General features: G+C 36.4%; 1 protein-coding gene across 3 annotated transcripts in view; it reads right to left on the reverse strand.

The window, feature by feature from the left end:
• The window catches only part of EPS8 (EGFR pathway substrate 8, signaling adaptor), a 198,121-nt gene that overhangs the window by 180,439 nt on the left and 1,134 nt on the right, over window positions 1-16,548 (reverse strand). The window lies entirely within an intron of this gene.

The raw sequence follows: 16,548 nt of genomic DNA on the forward strand, positions 1-16,548 counted from the left end.
TGCATCAGGTCTTACTTGTGGCATGCAGGATCTTCATTGAGGCATGTGGGATCTTTTGTTGTGGCGTGCGGGCTTCTCTCTAGTTGTGGCGTGCAGGTTTTCTTTTCGCTAGTTGTGGCACGCGGGTTCCAGGGTGCGTGGGCTCCAGAGCGCATGGGCTCTGTTGTTTGTGGCGTGCAGTCTCTCTAGTTGAGGCACATGAGCTCAGTAGTTGTGGCACACGGGCTTAGTTGCCCCATGACATGTGGGATCTTAGTTCCCTGACCAGGGATTGAACCGGCATCCCCTGCACTGGAAGGTGGATTCTTTACCACTGGACCACCAGGGGACTCCCTCAAATCTTTTCTATGTATTCGACTGTTTCACACTTCTTGTTCCCTTTTATGAGGAAATTCTTAAGACTGCATGCCTTCTGTGGATCCTGCAAACCCAAGTCAAGTGCTGACAGCCTCCCCTTTGCTTTCCCTAGGGCAGTATTGAATGCTCAAGTTTGTATGGTCTCTCCCAATTCTACAGAGTCAGGCTGGCTTTCCAGCCCTGTGCTCACTGACTTCTACAAAGGTTCACTCTTGTTGCTTCAGGGGCACACACAGGTAATTGGCCACAGGGTGGAGTATGGAGTTGTGTGTGGATGAGGCACACAGAGCATTGGGGTCACTGGGCACTCACACACTCTCACTTTCCCCTGTGGAAGAAATCATGGGCCGAGAAGGTCCTTGCTGGCACTGAACTGTGCCACCTTCAGGGAGGGGTGATGCACATAAAGTAAAACTGTTCCTGTTACCCTCTTCAATGCGTGCAATCTCAGACTTTTTTTTTTTCCTCAAAATGGTATGCTGGAACTTCTCTGCTGGACTACCAGACTTCCACAAGGGCACTACTGTCCATGGGTGACTGTCAAAATAGGTACTCTTTGTGGGGAGAAAACTCTCATTCCCCCATGTGATGACATCATTCTTCTGCAGCCCAAAGGACACTCAGCCACTGACACTCTGCTCAGGCCCATAAACGCTTCTTAGTCTGCAATGAGTTGGGCTCTTTTGCCTGATATAATATATATATATATAAGTATATATTATATAATGTGTGTGTGGGTGTGGGGGTGTGTGTGTGTGTGTGTGTGTATATATATATATATATATATATATTTCTCTTTCTTCCCAGCTTATCAGCTTCACATTATTGTTTATATACCTTTCTAGAACCTCACCATCACCTTCTAATTTCTTTCTTCCTTTTTGCTCTGGGATTGGAAAAAAAGCTAAGCAAGTTTTTTCTAAAAGTATAATAAAGAGATTTTAAATATAGGCCAAGTATTATACCGGTGACTTAAGTAGATTGGTCTACGATTTACATCATTTTAATAATTTTTAATGTCTCCTCACTCCATGATTTAGTTCCAGCCATGGAGGGCCACCTTATTACCATCTGTATCCCCAGTGCCTAGCACTATATGTAGTTTAAAAAAAAAGACAGCTGATAAATATTTTGAATAAATGAATTTTCAGCTTCCTGACCAAATTCAAGAGAGCATCAGGCTTATGACAGTACAGTCACATGAAGGCTTAGGGTGCTTAGATTTCAGGACTAATTCTGCAATAAATTAGTTGTGTGACTTAGGACAAATCATTTGACATGTCATGGTTTCACTTTCTTCATCAATAAAATGAGATAGTTGTACTACACAATCTCTAAATTTCTCATATATCTAATATTTTAATATTCTTTACCAATCCACTTTGATTACTCACAGGCTTTTTCTTAACTAACTGATATTTCTTAAGTAACTAAGATACAAAATAAGTCACCTCCAGATAGCTGTTTTTGGTTGGGTACTGATCTCTCACTGGCAAATACTATAGGTCTTCTTTTCGTTGAAAGGGAGATTATGCAGGGTGCATAAGAAGGAAGCAAAAGGTTCAATATTAAAATTTTCCATACTGGTCTAATCCCAGCATTTTATCTATAAATTACAGGCTCTCCAGCCAGACATAACTTGAACGGTAAATTTCACAAGGGTAGAAGAATGGTCACAGCGACATGTCTTGGGCAGCTGGAGGACAACCCTGAGGCATCTATGGTGCAATAAATGGACTAAGGGCAAGAGAAAGGGAAATAGAATGATACTGTAAACAAACTGCCTTCCTCACAATTTCACCTCCAGGACGCTCTGGGAAAGAAAGCAGGTAAAATGGTCAAATAGTGAATAAATGAATCCTGCTCAGTTTTTCCATCACACTTTGTTTACATGTAGAAGAGAATCTCACTAACACCAAAGAGCATTTTATGCATTTATTCATTGAATATGTATTAAAACAGAAACTGAGTATACACTGTGCATCCAGCATTGCGCTAAGGCGCAAGAAAGACAAAGATTATTCCAACACTTCCTCCACCTGTAAGTGTTCAGACTGGCTGGAGAGAAAAACAAGTAAACAAACCATAAAACACAACATAATTACTACTTTAAAGTAAGGATAGGATACTACCCGGGCACAAAGAAAGGACTTTTTTTCTGGGAAAGTGATCTTTAGGCCAGATCTAAAATGATACAGACGAGCTGATGAGGATGACGGAGAGGGAGCCCAGGCAGAGGAAACAGTGTGTGCAAAGTCATGGAAGAGTGAAGCTGAGTGTATTCCAGGAACTGCGATTGTTAGGGCATTTGTGGGGCACAGCAATCAAAGAGGGAGGCCTGGAAGGAAAGCAGGAGCTGTGTCACAGAGCCTCCGTTGTTTGCTATACGACGGGGACCTGGACTATGTAACGAACATATGGGGAAACAATGAGGAGTTTTAAACAACATAAAAATATGATTAGCTGTCAGGATAGGGAAGAAGGGAGTGCCCTGTCACCCATTTTGTAATAGGAATCAACAGGGTTTGGTGACTGATCACTTAAAGGTGGCACAGGGTGATGGTTAAGGCAGAGTAAAGAGTCCAGAAAGATTCACAGACCCCTGATGTTATCATTTGGGTAACAGTGGCTCCATTTAGAGAAACAGGAAAAGAATAGAAGGAAGCTGGGTTAGGAAAAAGGCAACAATGTATTTGGGGCTACGTGAAGGCCAAGGTGCCTGTGCAACATTCAGGTACAGCCAGAACTAAAGGGCCAGAGCTCAGGAGAACCGCAATCAGAGGAGATAAAGAATTGAGAGTCAATGTTCTAATTGAAACAATGTGAGTGACTGAAGTCACCTTGGAAGATAACGAAACATGAAATTAGATGAAGGCTGAGAAAAGAATCCCAGAAAATTCAGAAACTTCTCAACTTGTGAGTATCTAGATTATGAACAAAACCATGAACTGAGAACCACCCCCTGCCCCCCAAAACAGTGCTGGCTCTCCCTGCTACCAACAGATGATGCTAGAACTTACTTGAGAAGATTACCACTTTGGAACAACTTTTAGATACCTATTAAACTCCAAGGAGCTGAGCTTCTGAATTAACATCTAAGTGCAGATGGGTAACAAAGGAAAGCAGGAAAGAATAGCACCGTGGGAGCCCAAGGAAGAGAACATTCTTTGGGAAAAAAACAAGACAAAACACTGATCATTGCAAACATATATTCATTCAGCAAATAGACAACCTACAGAGTACGAGAAACTCTAGGTGATAAAAAATTCAGTAGTGAACAAAACACAATCCATGACCTCTAACAGCTACAGCAAAACCAAGTATGATAAAAACTAAATGTTTTCCTTTTGGTTTGGCCTTTAGATGATTACAAATAACCTAGAGACATGAGCTTAGGCACCAGACTAAAGTGGGCTGACTAATGTAGGAAAAGTGAGGAAGAGGAAACAACGAGTATAAGCTTCTTGTCAAGAATCTTAGCTGGGAACAAGACAGAAAGGCAGCAGCAAGAGGCCATGAAGAGAATAGTTTCTAGCTATGCATAATACCACACCAAGAGACACATGCACTCCAAGAGCTTACTATATAAACACTCTGACTCAGACACATACATATGAGAGAAGAACAACAGTTTACACTGACTCCATAATACACTTTATAAGCTAGAGAGACCTAAATTGTTAAAATTACATTCCAATGTTATTAATTTTGATTATTAATGATTCTCTGACTACAATTTGGTCTAAGTTGAAAATTAGAAGGCAGTCATGAGGTTAAAGAACTTCAATCATCCTCAGAGGAAGAAGGAAAATGAATGAGACACCTCAGTGCAGTTTGAGATTAAAGATAGGCATGGGACCAATTACCTGTTAATGGGAGATGCATGAAATATTTTAGAACTGGGTTTATGAGCCCCTTCAAGAAATGCTAGAGAGAGGTAAGAAAATGTTAGGAGTGGGAAGAGAGACATGATATGGTAGAAGCAAATAAGTATTTAGGCACAAATACTTTTCAAACAAAAATAGTGTGATTTAAATAAGTCTAGCTGATGTAAGTCTGCATCAGTTTTACCATTCCAGCAAATAATCTCCATACAAGATATTTCAACATAGCATATGACATGAACTATATACATGCTGTGAGAAAAAGAAGTTCCTATCCATATCTAGTGAGCATATATAGAGGCAAGAGGGCAATTAGAAGTCAGTGTATAACCAATACAAAACTGCCTCATATTGATATCTAAAATTCTCATTTTTGCAGTAACAACTTAGAAAATGTATAACGAAGGCTGGAAATCTTATGTGACTTTAATATCACATAACAAACTTCATGTATTCATAAATATTTGCCTAGTGAGAGAAAAACAGCCTCATTTTATTTGGATAGTTGAGGAACTGCTACCAGAAATGCACAAACTAATTTATGACAAAGAAAAGCACGGAAACGATTCTACCACGTCTAACCAATACATTCACATTTTACCTTTTCCTTTAAGAAGAAGAGTTCAAAAATAACTAACATTTAGTATGCCATCAATTAAAAAAAAATAAATAAGCGCTTCTGGTAATGATTTGTTTGGCAGTAATTTGTTAACATGTAAGGAGGAATAGCCAAAATGAGGAAATAATTAAGTTTCCTTTTAGAACAAGAGTGCTTCTATATTACAGATTTGGCAAAGCTGCAGAAATGGATTTATATATCTACCCTTCCCTCCTTCTTTCCAACCCCCCAACTTGTATACAAGCCAAGAGTTCTTTAAGCTAAGAGTATACAGCTATAACTCTCCAGTGAGGTAGACAGGGCTTGGAAAATCAGGTCACAAGGTTGCCACGGGGACTCTAATTATCTGTCTGGCAAGTTTGTATGATGTCCTACTCCTTTCTGTGATCCTGTTATATACCACCCGGTAGGCAAGATAAGGGAAAGGTTAGCAGGGCTTTCGATAATAGCTACAAAAATATTTGATCCAAATCACTAAGAATGTGGGAAAACTCAGGTACTCTTATCCTTCTACAGTCAACGTAGTAATTGATGGTCTGATAAATATTTATTCAGAACCTTTTTTGTGCACAGAAATTATTTCTTTAAAGGTCCAGTGTCAATCATGGCCCAACCCATACATGCTGACTTACAATTTAAAAACAATTCTTGATCCTGTTCCAAGCAAGTTCTTTGTAATGCAAATAAAGACATTTTTTGAAATAGATAGTTATGAATCTTTCATTCACAGTCGCTAACGAGAAACACATGAGCCAAACACATTGTGGGGATCATTTCAGTGGTGTGTAATTTGAGAGGTGTGTTAGGAAGTACTGGGCTCCACGAGAGGAGGAGGAGTCCCCATCTTTCTTTCTTGCAAGTCAAATACAAAGGCAGTGTTGCTTCAGTGATGGTCTTAAAGTTACACACATTCCAAATTCACAATAACACGTATTTCCCCATCTCTAAAGCTTACCACTTTACAACCAGCCTGAGGTCTTTAGTATGACTTCATTTTATGAATAATGCCTTCTTCATTCCTAAACACTTCCAAGAAATAAAATACTGAGTAGTGTCTATAAAACTAATACAAACCATACTTGTCTGTTCTGATCTTAAGTTGACCTTAACAGTTGAAAATCTTTCAAAGGGAGTTCTGGTATACCATAATTTTTCCCACAGCTGTTTACAAATAACAAACGTTCTTTTGAGGGATGACTGTAAAATCATACGTAATTTGGAAATGGAGTTATTTTATAAGTCCACAATATCAGGATGTGTTGAAAAATATAATACAAAATGTGAATATCTTCACTCTCTTAGAAATGAAAAAGAGGGAAGGAAAAGGAAAGAGAAGAAGGACGGGAGGGAGGAAGAAGCCAGAAAGGTTATTCTTTATTTTCCACATTTTTGACCATTTACCTAGAATCTGATGCCTCTTAAGTTTTTTATGCTTCTTCTAATCTAGGTTTCTGACATTGTGGACTCAGTAAGGATAGCAACCTTGTCTGTCTTATTAATTACAGTAATTATTATTATTATTTAGTAATACAGGCACTTTTTAAATATTTCTTTATTGACAGATAACTTTCACTAAATGAAACAAAATTATTTTCTATTAAATAAAGCTGAATATGTCCAGAACTGTTTGATCAAGAAACTAGATTGGGTTGAATTAAGCCAATGTGCCTGCTAATAGTTTAGCCAAATTCTTAATCTCACTTAACTATCTCGTATAAGCATATCACAAAAGGATCACTGGAGAAAACTGAAATGAATCAAACAAGATCTATCACCACAACAACTAACAAAACTCACCCTCACATACAAAAGACCTTTCAGTATGTACTTTATTGTATTCAATATGCATTTTGTACACATGCATATTGTACACATCCCTCTTCCATAACTTTCCTTTTAAAGGAAATTTTACCCCAGTATTATCCTTCCCAGTGATTGCTATAGCTGACAGCAGTAACAGAAACTTAGTAAGAGTAAGGGGGAAATAGGAAGCTAAGGTGATCACAGCTAGAAGCTTTTAAAAGTTCTTTCAAAAAAAAAAAATTAATTAGTGTCTTTTGCCTTTAAAATTAAGCCAAGTTCTCAAATCAACTCCTTGCAAAATTCTACACACTCCCGTGCTGCTTTGGAAGAGAGAAAAACCCAGCAGGTTTAGATCAGCTACCTCATCTTAAAAGCTTCCCCGCAAATTTATATCCACTCTCTCAGGATCACAGAACTAAACCCACCTCTATGGACAGCAAGCATTTGTTACATTACACCTAATATCCAAAATCCAATGAATGTCTGCATTAGCCTAATAAAATCAGTGTTAGCCAGAAAGATCTGGCTGTTAAATCTTGCAAGAACAGGGACAGTTCAGAACCCAACTTTACTTTATTTTATGTTTATTTACTGAATAAACAGTTAACACATACTTCTCACAAACAATACATTGTTCTTTACAGTATATATAATCAAAGTTCCCCATACGTAGTTCATGAACAGCACAGTGGTGGTAAAAACAGCCTATAGGTTCTTGGGAAATTTTAGCGTTTCTACTTCTGTTACTGCCAAACTATTTCTATTATCTATCAGATTCTACCACCACTAGTTTTCCCGATCATTTTACCACTTAATCCATTAGTTTGGAATCTTTTAGTTTGGAATCTTTTAGGTTAATCATATAAACGCCTTTGAAAACCATAAATATAACACAATATATAATCGGTAGCCACTGGGCTAAATTATACCATATTCTCAGGCCTTCTACTCTGTAGTACAGTGATAGCTCACAAAAATCATACTTCAAATATTCCAACTTCCTGGGAAAGAGAGAAAATGGAAATAACCCTAGGTAACAGATATAGGTAAGGTGTGGGAGGGGAGGCTTTGGAGGCAAGATGAGGAAACTCCCCCACCGTGCTGCATGTGTGGGATCTTAGTTCCCTCACCAGGGATCCAACCTGTGCCCCCTGGAGTGGAAGGGCGCAGTCTTAACCACGGGCCACCAGGGAAGTCCCAAGATGAGGAAACGTTTATTCCTATTTGAAGACCCTTTAGAAGACCATGGACCATTCCATATAAAATTTTTGTTTATATTATACAAATTTACTTGACAAATATTTGAATTCAAATTCTAAAATTCCCTACAGTGTTAAGGGGCTCCTACAAAACAAAATGTTAAAAAAAAAAAAGTCACTAGCATATATTCTAATATACACACGAAACTATGGTGGATCTTTTCTAATTTGTACAAAAACTGAATGGTGTTAAGATGCATTCCAGCTGAAGTCAGTCACTGTGAATGTATTTAGTCTGGACAAGATTTCATTATCTTCATAATGAGACTTTACTTCCAAAATAATTTACTTACTACCCAAGTAAGATGAAGGTGATGAGGGCTTCAATCACTCCTTTGTTTCAAACTCTCCAGCAGCCTAAACTTAACCTTCAATGTCATAACCACCATGAATGTCTCCTTTATTCCGATTTCACTCTCCACGGCTGAGATCTCACCAGGCAGTGAGAAAGAGCTCAAATTGTAACTGGAAAGATAGCAAAGTTATGAAAGATACATTTTTCAGCTAACGTCATTTGGGCGCTGAAAAAAGAGGTCGAACACTGGGGCTGGAGGATGGGGTAACGCAGGAAGGAGGGAAGCAGGATGGAGAAGGGGTGTCAAGGGAAAACCCACATGGTCATTTATCTGCTTCAAGATTTTTATAAGACTATTTCCTTCATGAGACCATGGAAAATCTTAAGGATTAAGGTGAAAAATGTGAAATACGGTCAAGTGCATAGACGTTTTAATAAATGATGCTAAAACTTTTATTTCAGTCACTTGCATAAGAAATATATGAAAATGTAAAATAACAGAAAAAGAAGAAATGGTACTTTAAACCCTTAATTTCTCCTATAATTCTATAAAGATAGCAAATATTCTAATGTACAAAAAAAAATTGAGAACTAATTATTCCTAAATTTAAATGAAGTTATAAATGTTTTCATATTATTCTTTACACATTATTGTTCAGGGTTGGCTCCCATGGATCATTCACTTAAAAACAGAAGAGATAAGACTTTAAGCAAATCTGTGAATTCATGCACATTAAAATCTTTAGAGGGTTATTTTCCTCAATAATTAAAAAAACACCCTCTTTAATATACATCCTTCAGGCATACATATTAATTCCACACCTTTACATGCATGAGTATCATGTGAATAATGCTACAAGATTTGGCCTAATGACTAGATTTTTATCACAGAAAGGATTCCATTGCTTTTAAATTATTCAGAGTCTAACAAGGCCCCACAAAAGAGCTAAATAAAAGAACTACCAACAAAATTAATGTTCTCTCTTGACTAAAAGGATCCTGAGATGTAAAAAATATATAACCTAGCCACAGTACACAAACTAAACAGACTTTACATCAGAAATTCTGATAATGTAGATAAATATACTAAAATAATAAGACAAATCAACCTAAAGATAGGGTTTCTAAATTCATATTTCTGAATTAAAAAGTAATAATTCTAAATCCCAATATACAGTTGTTCATAAAACAGTTAAAAGTTTTTAAAACATACTGGAAAGAGAAACTGGAGATTACACATACACACACACACACAAACAAGATTAGCACACTTATTTCGGGGGAAAATCTATATAGCTACAATAATGTTCTGTTTTCTTCCATATATGAAAGTTAAATGTATCTTTTTTCTCTTTCATCACAAGTATATCTTTCTTAAAATTTAAAAGTCAACATACTTAAAACCATCTTATTATATGTTCATGTCTAAGATTACTATTAACTTCAAATGTCAAAATTATTGTAGAAAATTAAATTGTGTTCAATGTCATCTCAAATGTGACAAATTTCATCCATATTTTTCTTTATGGATTTGTTTTGCTGCTTATACTTTTTTAAACATTTATTTTCTAATGAAAAATATTAGAAACAATTACAATATTACAAAACATTATAAATATTAGAATCCACAGAAAAAAATTACAGTGTTTAATGATCACAAATGTTATATTTCAGACACTGGAAACATTCTATGTTGCATTAAACCAATAAATATATCAATAATATGCATGTATTTCTAGGATAAGGAATAATATTCTAATGGTGATAGAGAAGTAATACTCTAATGGTGCTAATAAAGGATCTTCTAAATACAATGAAATTCATATCAATAGTCTTCAATAGAGGACTTTGAAAATATTTTTCCCTCTACTTAAATATAAACTTCTCTTCCTTCTGTTGATCTTTTTTTCCCCCCTTTTTTTCTCCTTATATTAAAAACACAATTTTCAACTACAAAACTCTGACCTCTTATCAAGCACATAATTCATTCACTTAACAGATTATTTTAGAACGTTCCTAAGTATTATGTTTCAGGCTCTGTTGAGAAACTGTTCATGGTTCTTAGAATTCTGGATTGGCTCAAATAGGACTAGATCCCGCCTTTGTGGGATATTAGATTCTTATGTTTCCATGCTACTAAATATAAGAATGGTTCAATAAACCATGATGGAAAAGTATACATACATATATATATATATATATATACACACACACATATGTATATATAACTGAATCACTTTGCTGTACACCAGAAACTAACACAACATTGTAAATCAACTATACTTCAATTTAAAAAAATTAAATTAAAATTTTAAAAAAATATGGTTTGAGAGAGGACTTCTGATTTCACCCAAACACACAAGTGCTCTTTCTTTATAAAATCACTTGAGTGTCACAGGACTGAAAAAGAACACAAGAATTTACCTGCTACATAAAGGACTACATTCAGAAAGTCACATGATTAGTAGAAGGGATTCGTGCAATTCTTCAAACAGGTTTGGTACCTTTATTCTCTCCTACTCCAATGTAATGACTATTGTATTGTTACTTATAAAAATGAAAAATAACTGCTTATTCAGTTCTTTCTAATAATCCTGGAGGCTCCGTCTGTGAAAACACGCAGAATTCCCCACCACTCCCATCATGCCCACCCATTCTGCACACGTCACATTTATTTATCTTTCTGCGTGGAATGCCCTGGAGTCCCACCTCATACTCTCATTCTTGACCTCAAAAATTTATCCTATAAAACTCAAGGGTCAGCGCTTCCCTGGTGGCGCAGTGGTTGAGAATCCGTCTACCAATGCAGGGGACGCTGGTTTGATCCCTGGTCTGGGAAGATCCCACATGCCGAGGAGCAACTAAGCCCATGCGCCACAACTACTGAGCCTGTGAGCCACAACTACTGAAGCCCGCGCGCCTGGAGCCCATGCTCCGCAACAAGAGAAGCCACCGCAATGAGAAGCCTGTGCAGCACAACGAAGAGTAGCCCCCGCTCGCTGCAACTAAAGAAAGCTCGCGCACAGCAACAAAGACCCAATGCAGCCAAAAGTAAATACATAAATAAATTTATTTTAAAAATAGTCAAGGGTCACATCCCCAGTAAAGACTTTTCTGACTCCCTCAACCACCGTGAGCCTCTCCCTTCTCCTATGCACTGAGATATAAAGATAAACGTGTACATTTTTTTCTCTTGTTCACTTAACCTACTCCCAAAAACTGTGTCAAGTAGGTACTGTTATTGTTTCCACTTCTTAGACAAGAAAACTAAGGCAAAAAAGGTCTCTCTGATTGCAAAGTCCATTGCTTATTTGTTTAATACATACTCCATTTAGCTCCACACTCTACTGAAATGGTTGCCTGGTTGCCTCCATTCTCTGGGTTCCCTGAAAGCAGAGATCCTGTCTTATTCGCCTCTGTGTTTCCAGTGTCTGGCACAGAACAGATACTCAACAAATGCTCAATAAATGATGAATGAATGAATAAATGAAATGTAATTACGTTCAACTTCCTGTGTGAAGAAAAATTCATCCCCTTCTAAACATTCTAAACAAACTTCTGTAAAAAGTATATTTAGTGCTGATTTCATCCAGCAAACAGTCTGTGAGTGCATAGCACATGTGATGTGCTGTGCTTAAAGATCATTGAGACTCAATTCCCTGCCCTCAAGAAACTTATAATTCAGAGAGGCAAAGGGATAAATAACTAGCTAATGCTACCATTGCTTGTTCTATTTTTCCTAATCCTCCACAACTTCCTCTCTTTAAAGGAACTCCATTCTTTATAAACATGTTCCAATACCTCATACCTCTGGGTCAGTGGGATGTAGATCAGTCAACAGAAAAAAAAAGTTAAAAGAATCTCCATGGATCTCAAAAACACAATCTTTTGAGCCATTCTCGATTAGATCAGTAGTCATTTAAGTAGTGTACAGTGTTAAAGAAAAGAATAAAATCAAAGACATATTAATACTATCCTAGCACTTTTTCATTTACTAGAGATAGCATAGCAAAGCGAAAAGAACATGGGTTTTGGAGTCAGAAAGATCAGGATTTCCATCCCAACTCTGTCCCTCTCTCCCCATGTGGACCATAGACAAGTCATTTTATCTTTCTGAGCCTATTTCTTACCCGTAATATGGAAATAAGGAGAACTGCCTTAAAGAGCTCTTGTAAGAGTTAAAAGAGATAATGTATGTAATGCCTCCCATACCAAAGATGCTAGTTTTATGATGTCTGATCTCTCTAGATGCTTCCTGAAGGGTATTGGTTCTAACTGTAATTTAACAATACTTCTGGCCCCAATATCAACAACACAAAGTGTTGACCAAAAGAAAGGTACTTGAAAAAAAGCCACTTGAAAAAAGGCAAGAGGAGTGGTATGGGATAAGATTCAAAACCAGTTAAGTCTCAAGTTTCTAGATGGTGTGTATATCATCTGCCTCTTCTCGGCATACACCCTGAAAATCTCTTATTTCAGATCTTTTTTGTGAAAAATAAAGCTTTATTAATTATTTCTATGATGAGATCTAAAATAACTGACATATGTTACTCTGTATTAACAATTCTATTTTCCACAAAAAAGAATCTCTGATCTAGTGAGGAAGAAGGAAATGAATTATATACGATGTCCAGGAATCAATCTCAGCATATAGTCTATGCAGTATTACATTTTGGTTTCCAAATCATTTCTCAACTGTTTCTTTTAAGCAATTTCACAAAACATGTAAAAAAAAATCAAATAAAAACACTTTCCTTTCCATCCTGAACCTAATATATAATCTACTTGACTTAAAAATCACATTAATTTGCTACCGGTACAACTCGAAGTCCATGGACAAAAAAGTGAATCTAGACACTTACCTTTTCACAAAAAGTGAAAAGTCTCTTTTTGTACACTTTTCACAAAAAATAACTCAAATGGGTCACAGATATAAATGTAAAACTAAAAAACTTCTAGGGGCAGGAAAGCAGGATAAAATCTAGGAGGTCTAGAGTCTGAAAATGAGTTTTTAAATACAGCACCAAAAGCTTATCCATGAAATTGATAAGTTGGTCTTTATTAAAATTAAAAACATTTGCTGTGTAAAGACACTGTTAAGAGAACAAAAAGACAAGCCAGACTGGAAAAGCATATTTGCAAAACAAATATCTGATAAAGTGCTTGTACCAAAAATATATAAAGAATTCTCAAAACTCAAAAATAGGAAAACAGACAACCCTATTAAAAATGGGCAAAAGTTCAGAACAGACATCTCACCAAAGAAATGGAAAATAGCATATGAAAAGATGGTTAACATTAAATGTCATTATGGAAAGGGCAAATTAAAGCAATGAGATATTACTATATACTTATTAGAATGGATAAAATCCAAAAACTGACAATACCAAATGTTGGCAAGGATGAGGAGCAACAGGAGCTTGCATTCACTGTTGGTGGGAATGCAAAATGGTACAGCCACTCTGGAGAACAGATTGGCAATATGTTACAAAGCTAACCAGAATCTTACCATATGATCCAGCAATCATGTTCCTAGGTATTTACCCAACTGATCTGGAAACTTAGTCCATATAAAAATTTACCCATGAATTTTCATTGCAGCTTTACTCATAGTGGCCAAAAACCAGAGGCAAGTAAGATATCCTTCAATAGATGAATAGATACACAAACTGTGATACATCCATACAATGCAATATTATTACATGATAAAAAGAAATGAGCTATCAAACTACAAGAAAACATGAATGAAACCTCAATGCACATTGCTACGTGAAAGAAGCCAATCAGAGAAGGCTACATGATTCTAATTATATGATGTCCAGAAAAGGCAAAACTATAGAGACTGTAAAAAAATCAGGGGTTGCCGGGGGAAGGGGGTTAAGGGAGTGATATGTGAAATAGAGAAGATTTAATAATCTGTTGAAATTATTCTGTATGATAATAGATACATGAAATTGCTCATTTGTCAAAACTCACAGAACGTCACAGGACAAAGAGTGAAACAATATAGGCAAATTTTTAAAAAATCATGTAGAAGGTCTGGGGATCCCAAAATAGAATGTAGATTGTGACAAAAGTATCTACCTGTATCATACATGTGTGCAACAACCTCATTAAAGGAATAGGAGGAAAAGGAATGGAATCTGTAAGACTAATTGGAATCCATAAAATCTAAAAATCTATATAATCTAAAAATCTACAAAATGTACTGCACATAAGCAATGTACTCTAGTTGATAAAGCTGTTCCCCCTCTTTGTGAAGGGAGCACAGGTTAACAATTTTGATACCACTATACACATATAATGGGTTTGAACAATTAAGTAAATGGATGACAGGTGGTGGAAGCCAGGTTTCTTCTCCCTATTAGAATGAGTTTACAGATAAGCAAGGGGAGAAATCCAGGATGATATAGGTGGTAATGGATTCGGTAGAGTAAGAGACAACGGTATGAACTCATATTTACCTTAAAATAGATACACATGGTTACAAAGAGAAACATGTACCCCTGTAAGAGTACACACAGGGGTATGTATACACACATATGTATTTCCTGCTGTCAGATGAAAGGGCCTAGAAGTAATGACACCTCAGTAGCAACAAGAATACCTAGAACCCAGATCTTTCTTGGCTTCCAACACCATTTCCTGAGAAGATGAACCAGATTCTTTCTGGCTGACTCCAGGGCTGGGGCAGGAAATGGAAATATACAAGATAATCCTGGAGCATATTTTAATGTTAAAAGTAAGGAAGTGATCTTTTAAAAAACTTACAGTAATGGAGATATGTCAAAGGAGGACAGGGACCAGCTGAAAGAGCTCCCAATGGGCAAAGCTGAAACAATTTGCGGAGCAAAATAAAGTAGTATTGGATTATAACCCGACGTATAAATATATATCCAGGAGGCCAGATCAATACAAGCAAATGATTGAGTAAATTAATAAATGGGGAAAAAAGACAAATCTGCCATTCAAAAGAATTCCCAACAACTTACATAAATACTCCACCCTCAAGGAGAAGCATAACTCTCCACTCCTTAAGTGTGGGCTGTTCACAGTGACTTCCTTCTAACAAAAAGCATTGAAAGAAAGAAAAAGAGTAAGTTTTCAGTGCAGAAAACTACTACTACTGCAGCCAGGTGATCAAGATCAATATCAACAGTGATAAATCATGTTGGATAGTATGGACCCTTCATATTATGTGATAAAAGTAGCACGTTACCTCTGTGATCTTCCCCTCAAAAACCCAAAACCTCAGTCTGATGAGGAGAACAATATTAGAGGAATGCCTATAGAGAGCATTCAACAAAATTCAACCTGACCAGTACTCCTCAAAACTGTGAACAGCATCCAAAACAGGAAAAGTCTAGCAAACTAAAAAGTATCAGCATAGATTTAAAAATTGAAAGCAGGAAAAGCTAGAGATAAAAACAAAATGAAATCTTTACATTTGATCAGAAGCAAGCAAAGTGGTCAAAATTCAGCATTAGATTCCCAATAGGGAACAAATAAGAATAAACCATTTTGAGAATCTTCACTCTGAATAAAACTTAAAGTATTCCCCTGGTATTAATAAAAGGCTGAAAATTACTATATAATGATAGTCAATGACACTGGAAAGTGGGAGAAAAAAAAAAGATTACAAAGAGAATGTATCAAATATTGTGAACAGTGGTTATCTCACAACAGTGGAATTAAAAGCAAGTTATCTTTCCTTCTGTTCTTTTTTTCTGCTGTGAAGAGAATGACTTGGGGAATTTTTAAAAGTATTAATCTCTGAATTCTGCACTAAAGGCATTCTATAAAGTGTTCTTACATTTGTGATACATTCTACCCTACCCTTTACATGGCAAGTCTATAAAGTGGGTTATTTTTCAAATTGGTAATTAAAAATGTGAACCCATGACCAAAAATTTTCCACACCAGCAACTTAAGAACTATAGTAATATGTCCAGAAAACTCCAATTCCTAGAAAATCTATACTAGGTGAGAAAGGATGACATTGACTTTAATTTTCAATGACCACATGATCTAAATTACTAGTTCACACTTTCCAAAACCCAAGTCGCTGTAGAAGAATGATATCCTTTCAATGGAAATAAATTAGAAGCAATACACAACACAGTTACTTTGCTATATGTATATAAAGAAGCCTTCTGGGAATCCTAATTCTTCTATCTCCCCAAAAAATAAAGCCAAAATCAAACTAGTCACATGCCTCTGAAACCAAGTTTTATCTGAACTCTTAAGACATTAGCTATTCCTCTTATCATCTGAGGCGAGAACTGAAACCTTAAAAAGAAAAGCAAGAATACATGTCATTGAAATATGTTT

Source organism: Eschrichtius robustus, chromosome 13 (assembly GCF_028021215.1).
Source record: "Eschrichtius robustus isolate mEscRob2 chromosome 13, mEscRob2.pri, whole genome shotgun sequence".
Classification (NCBI taxonomy): Eukaryota; Metazoa; Chordata; class Mammalia; order Artiodactyla; family Eschrichtiidae; genus Eschrichtius; species Eschrichtius robustus.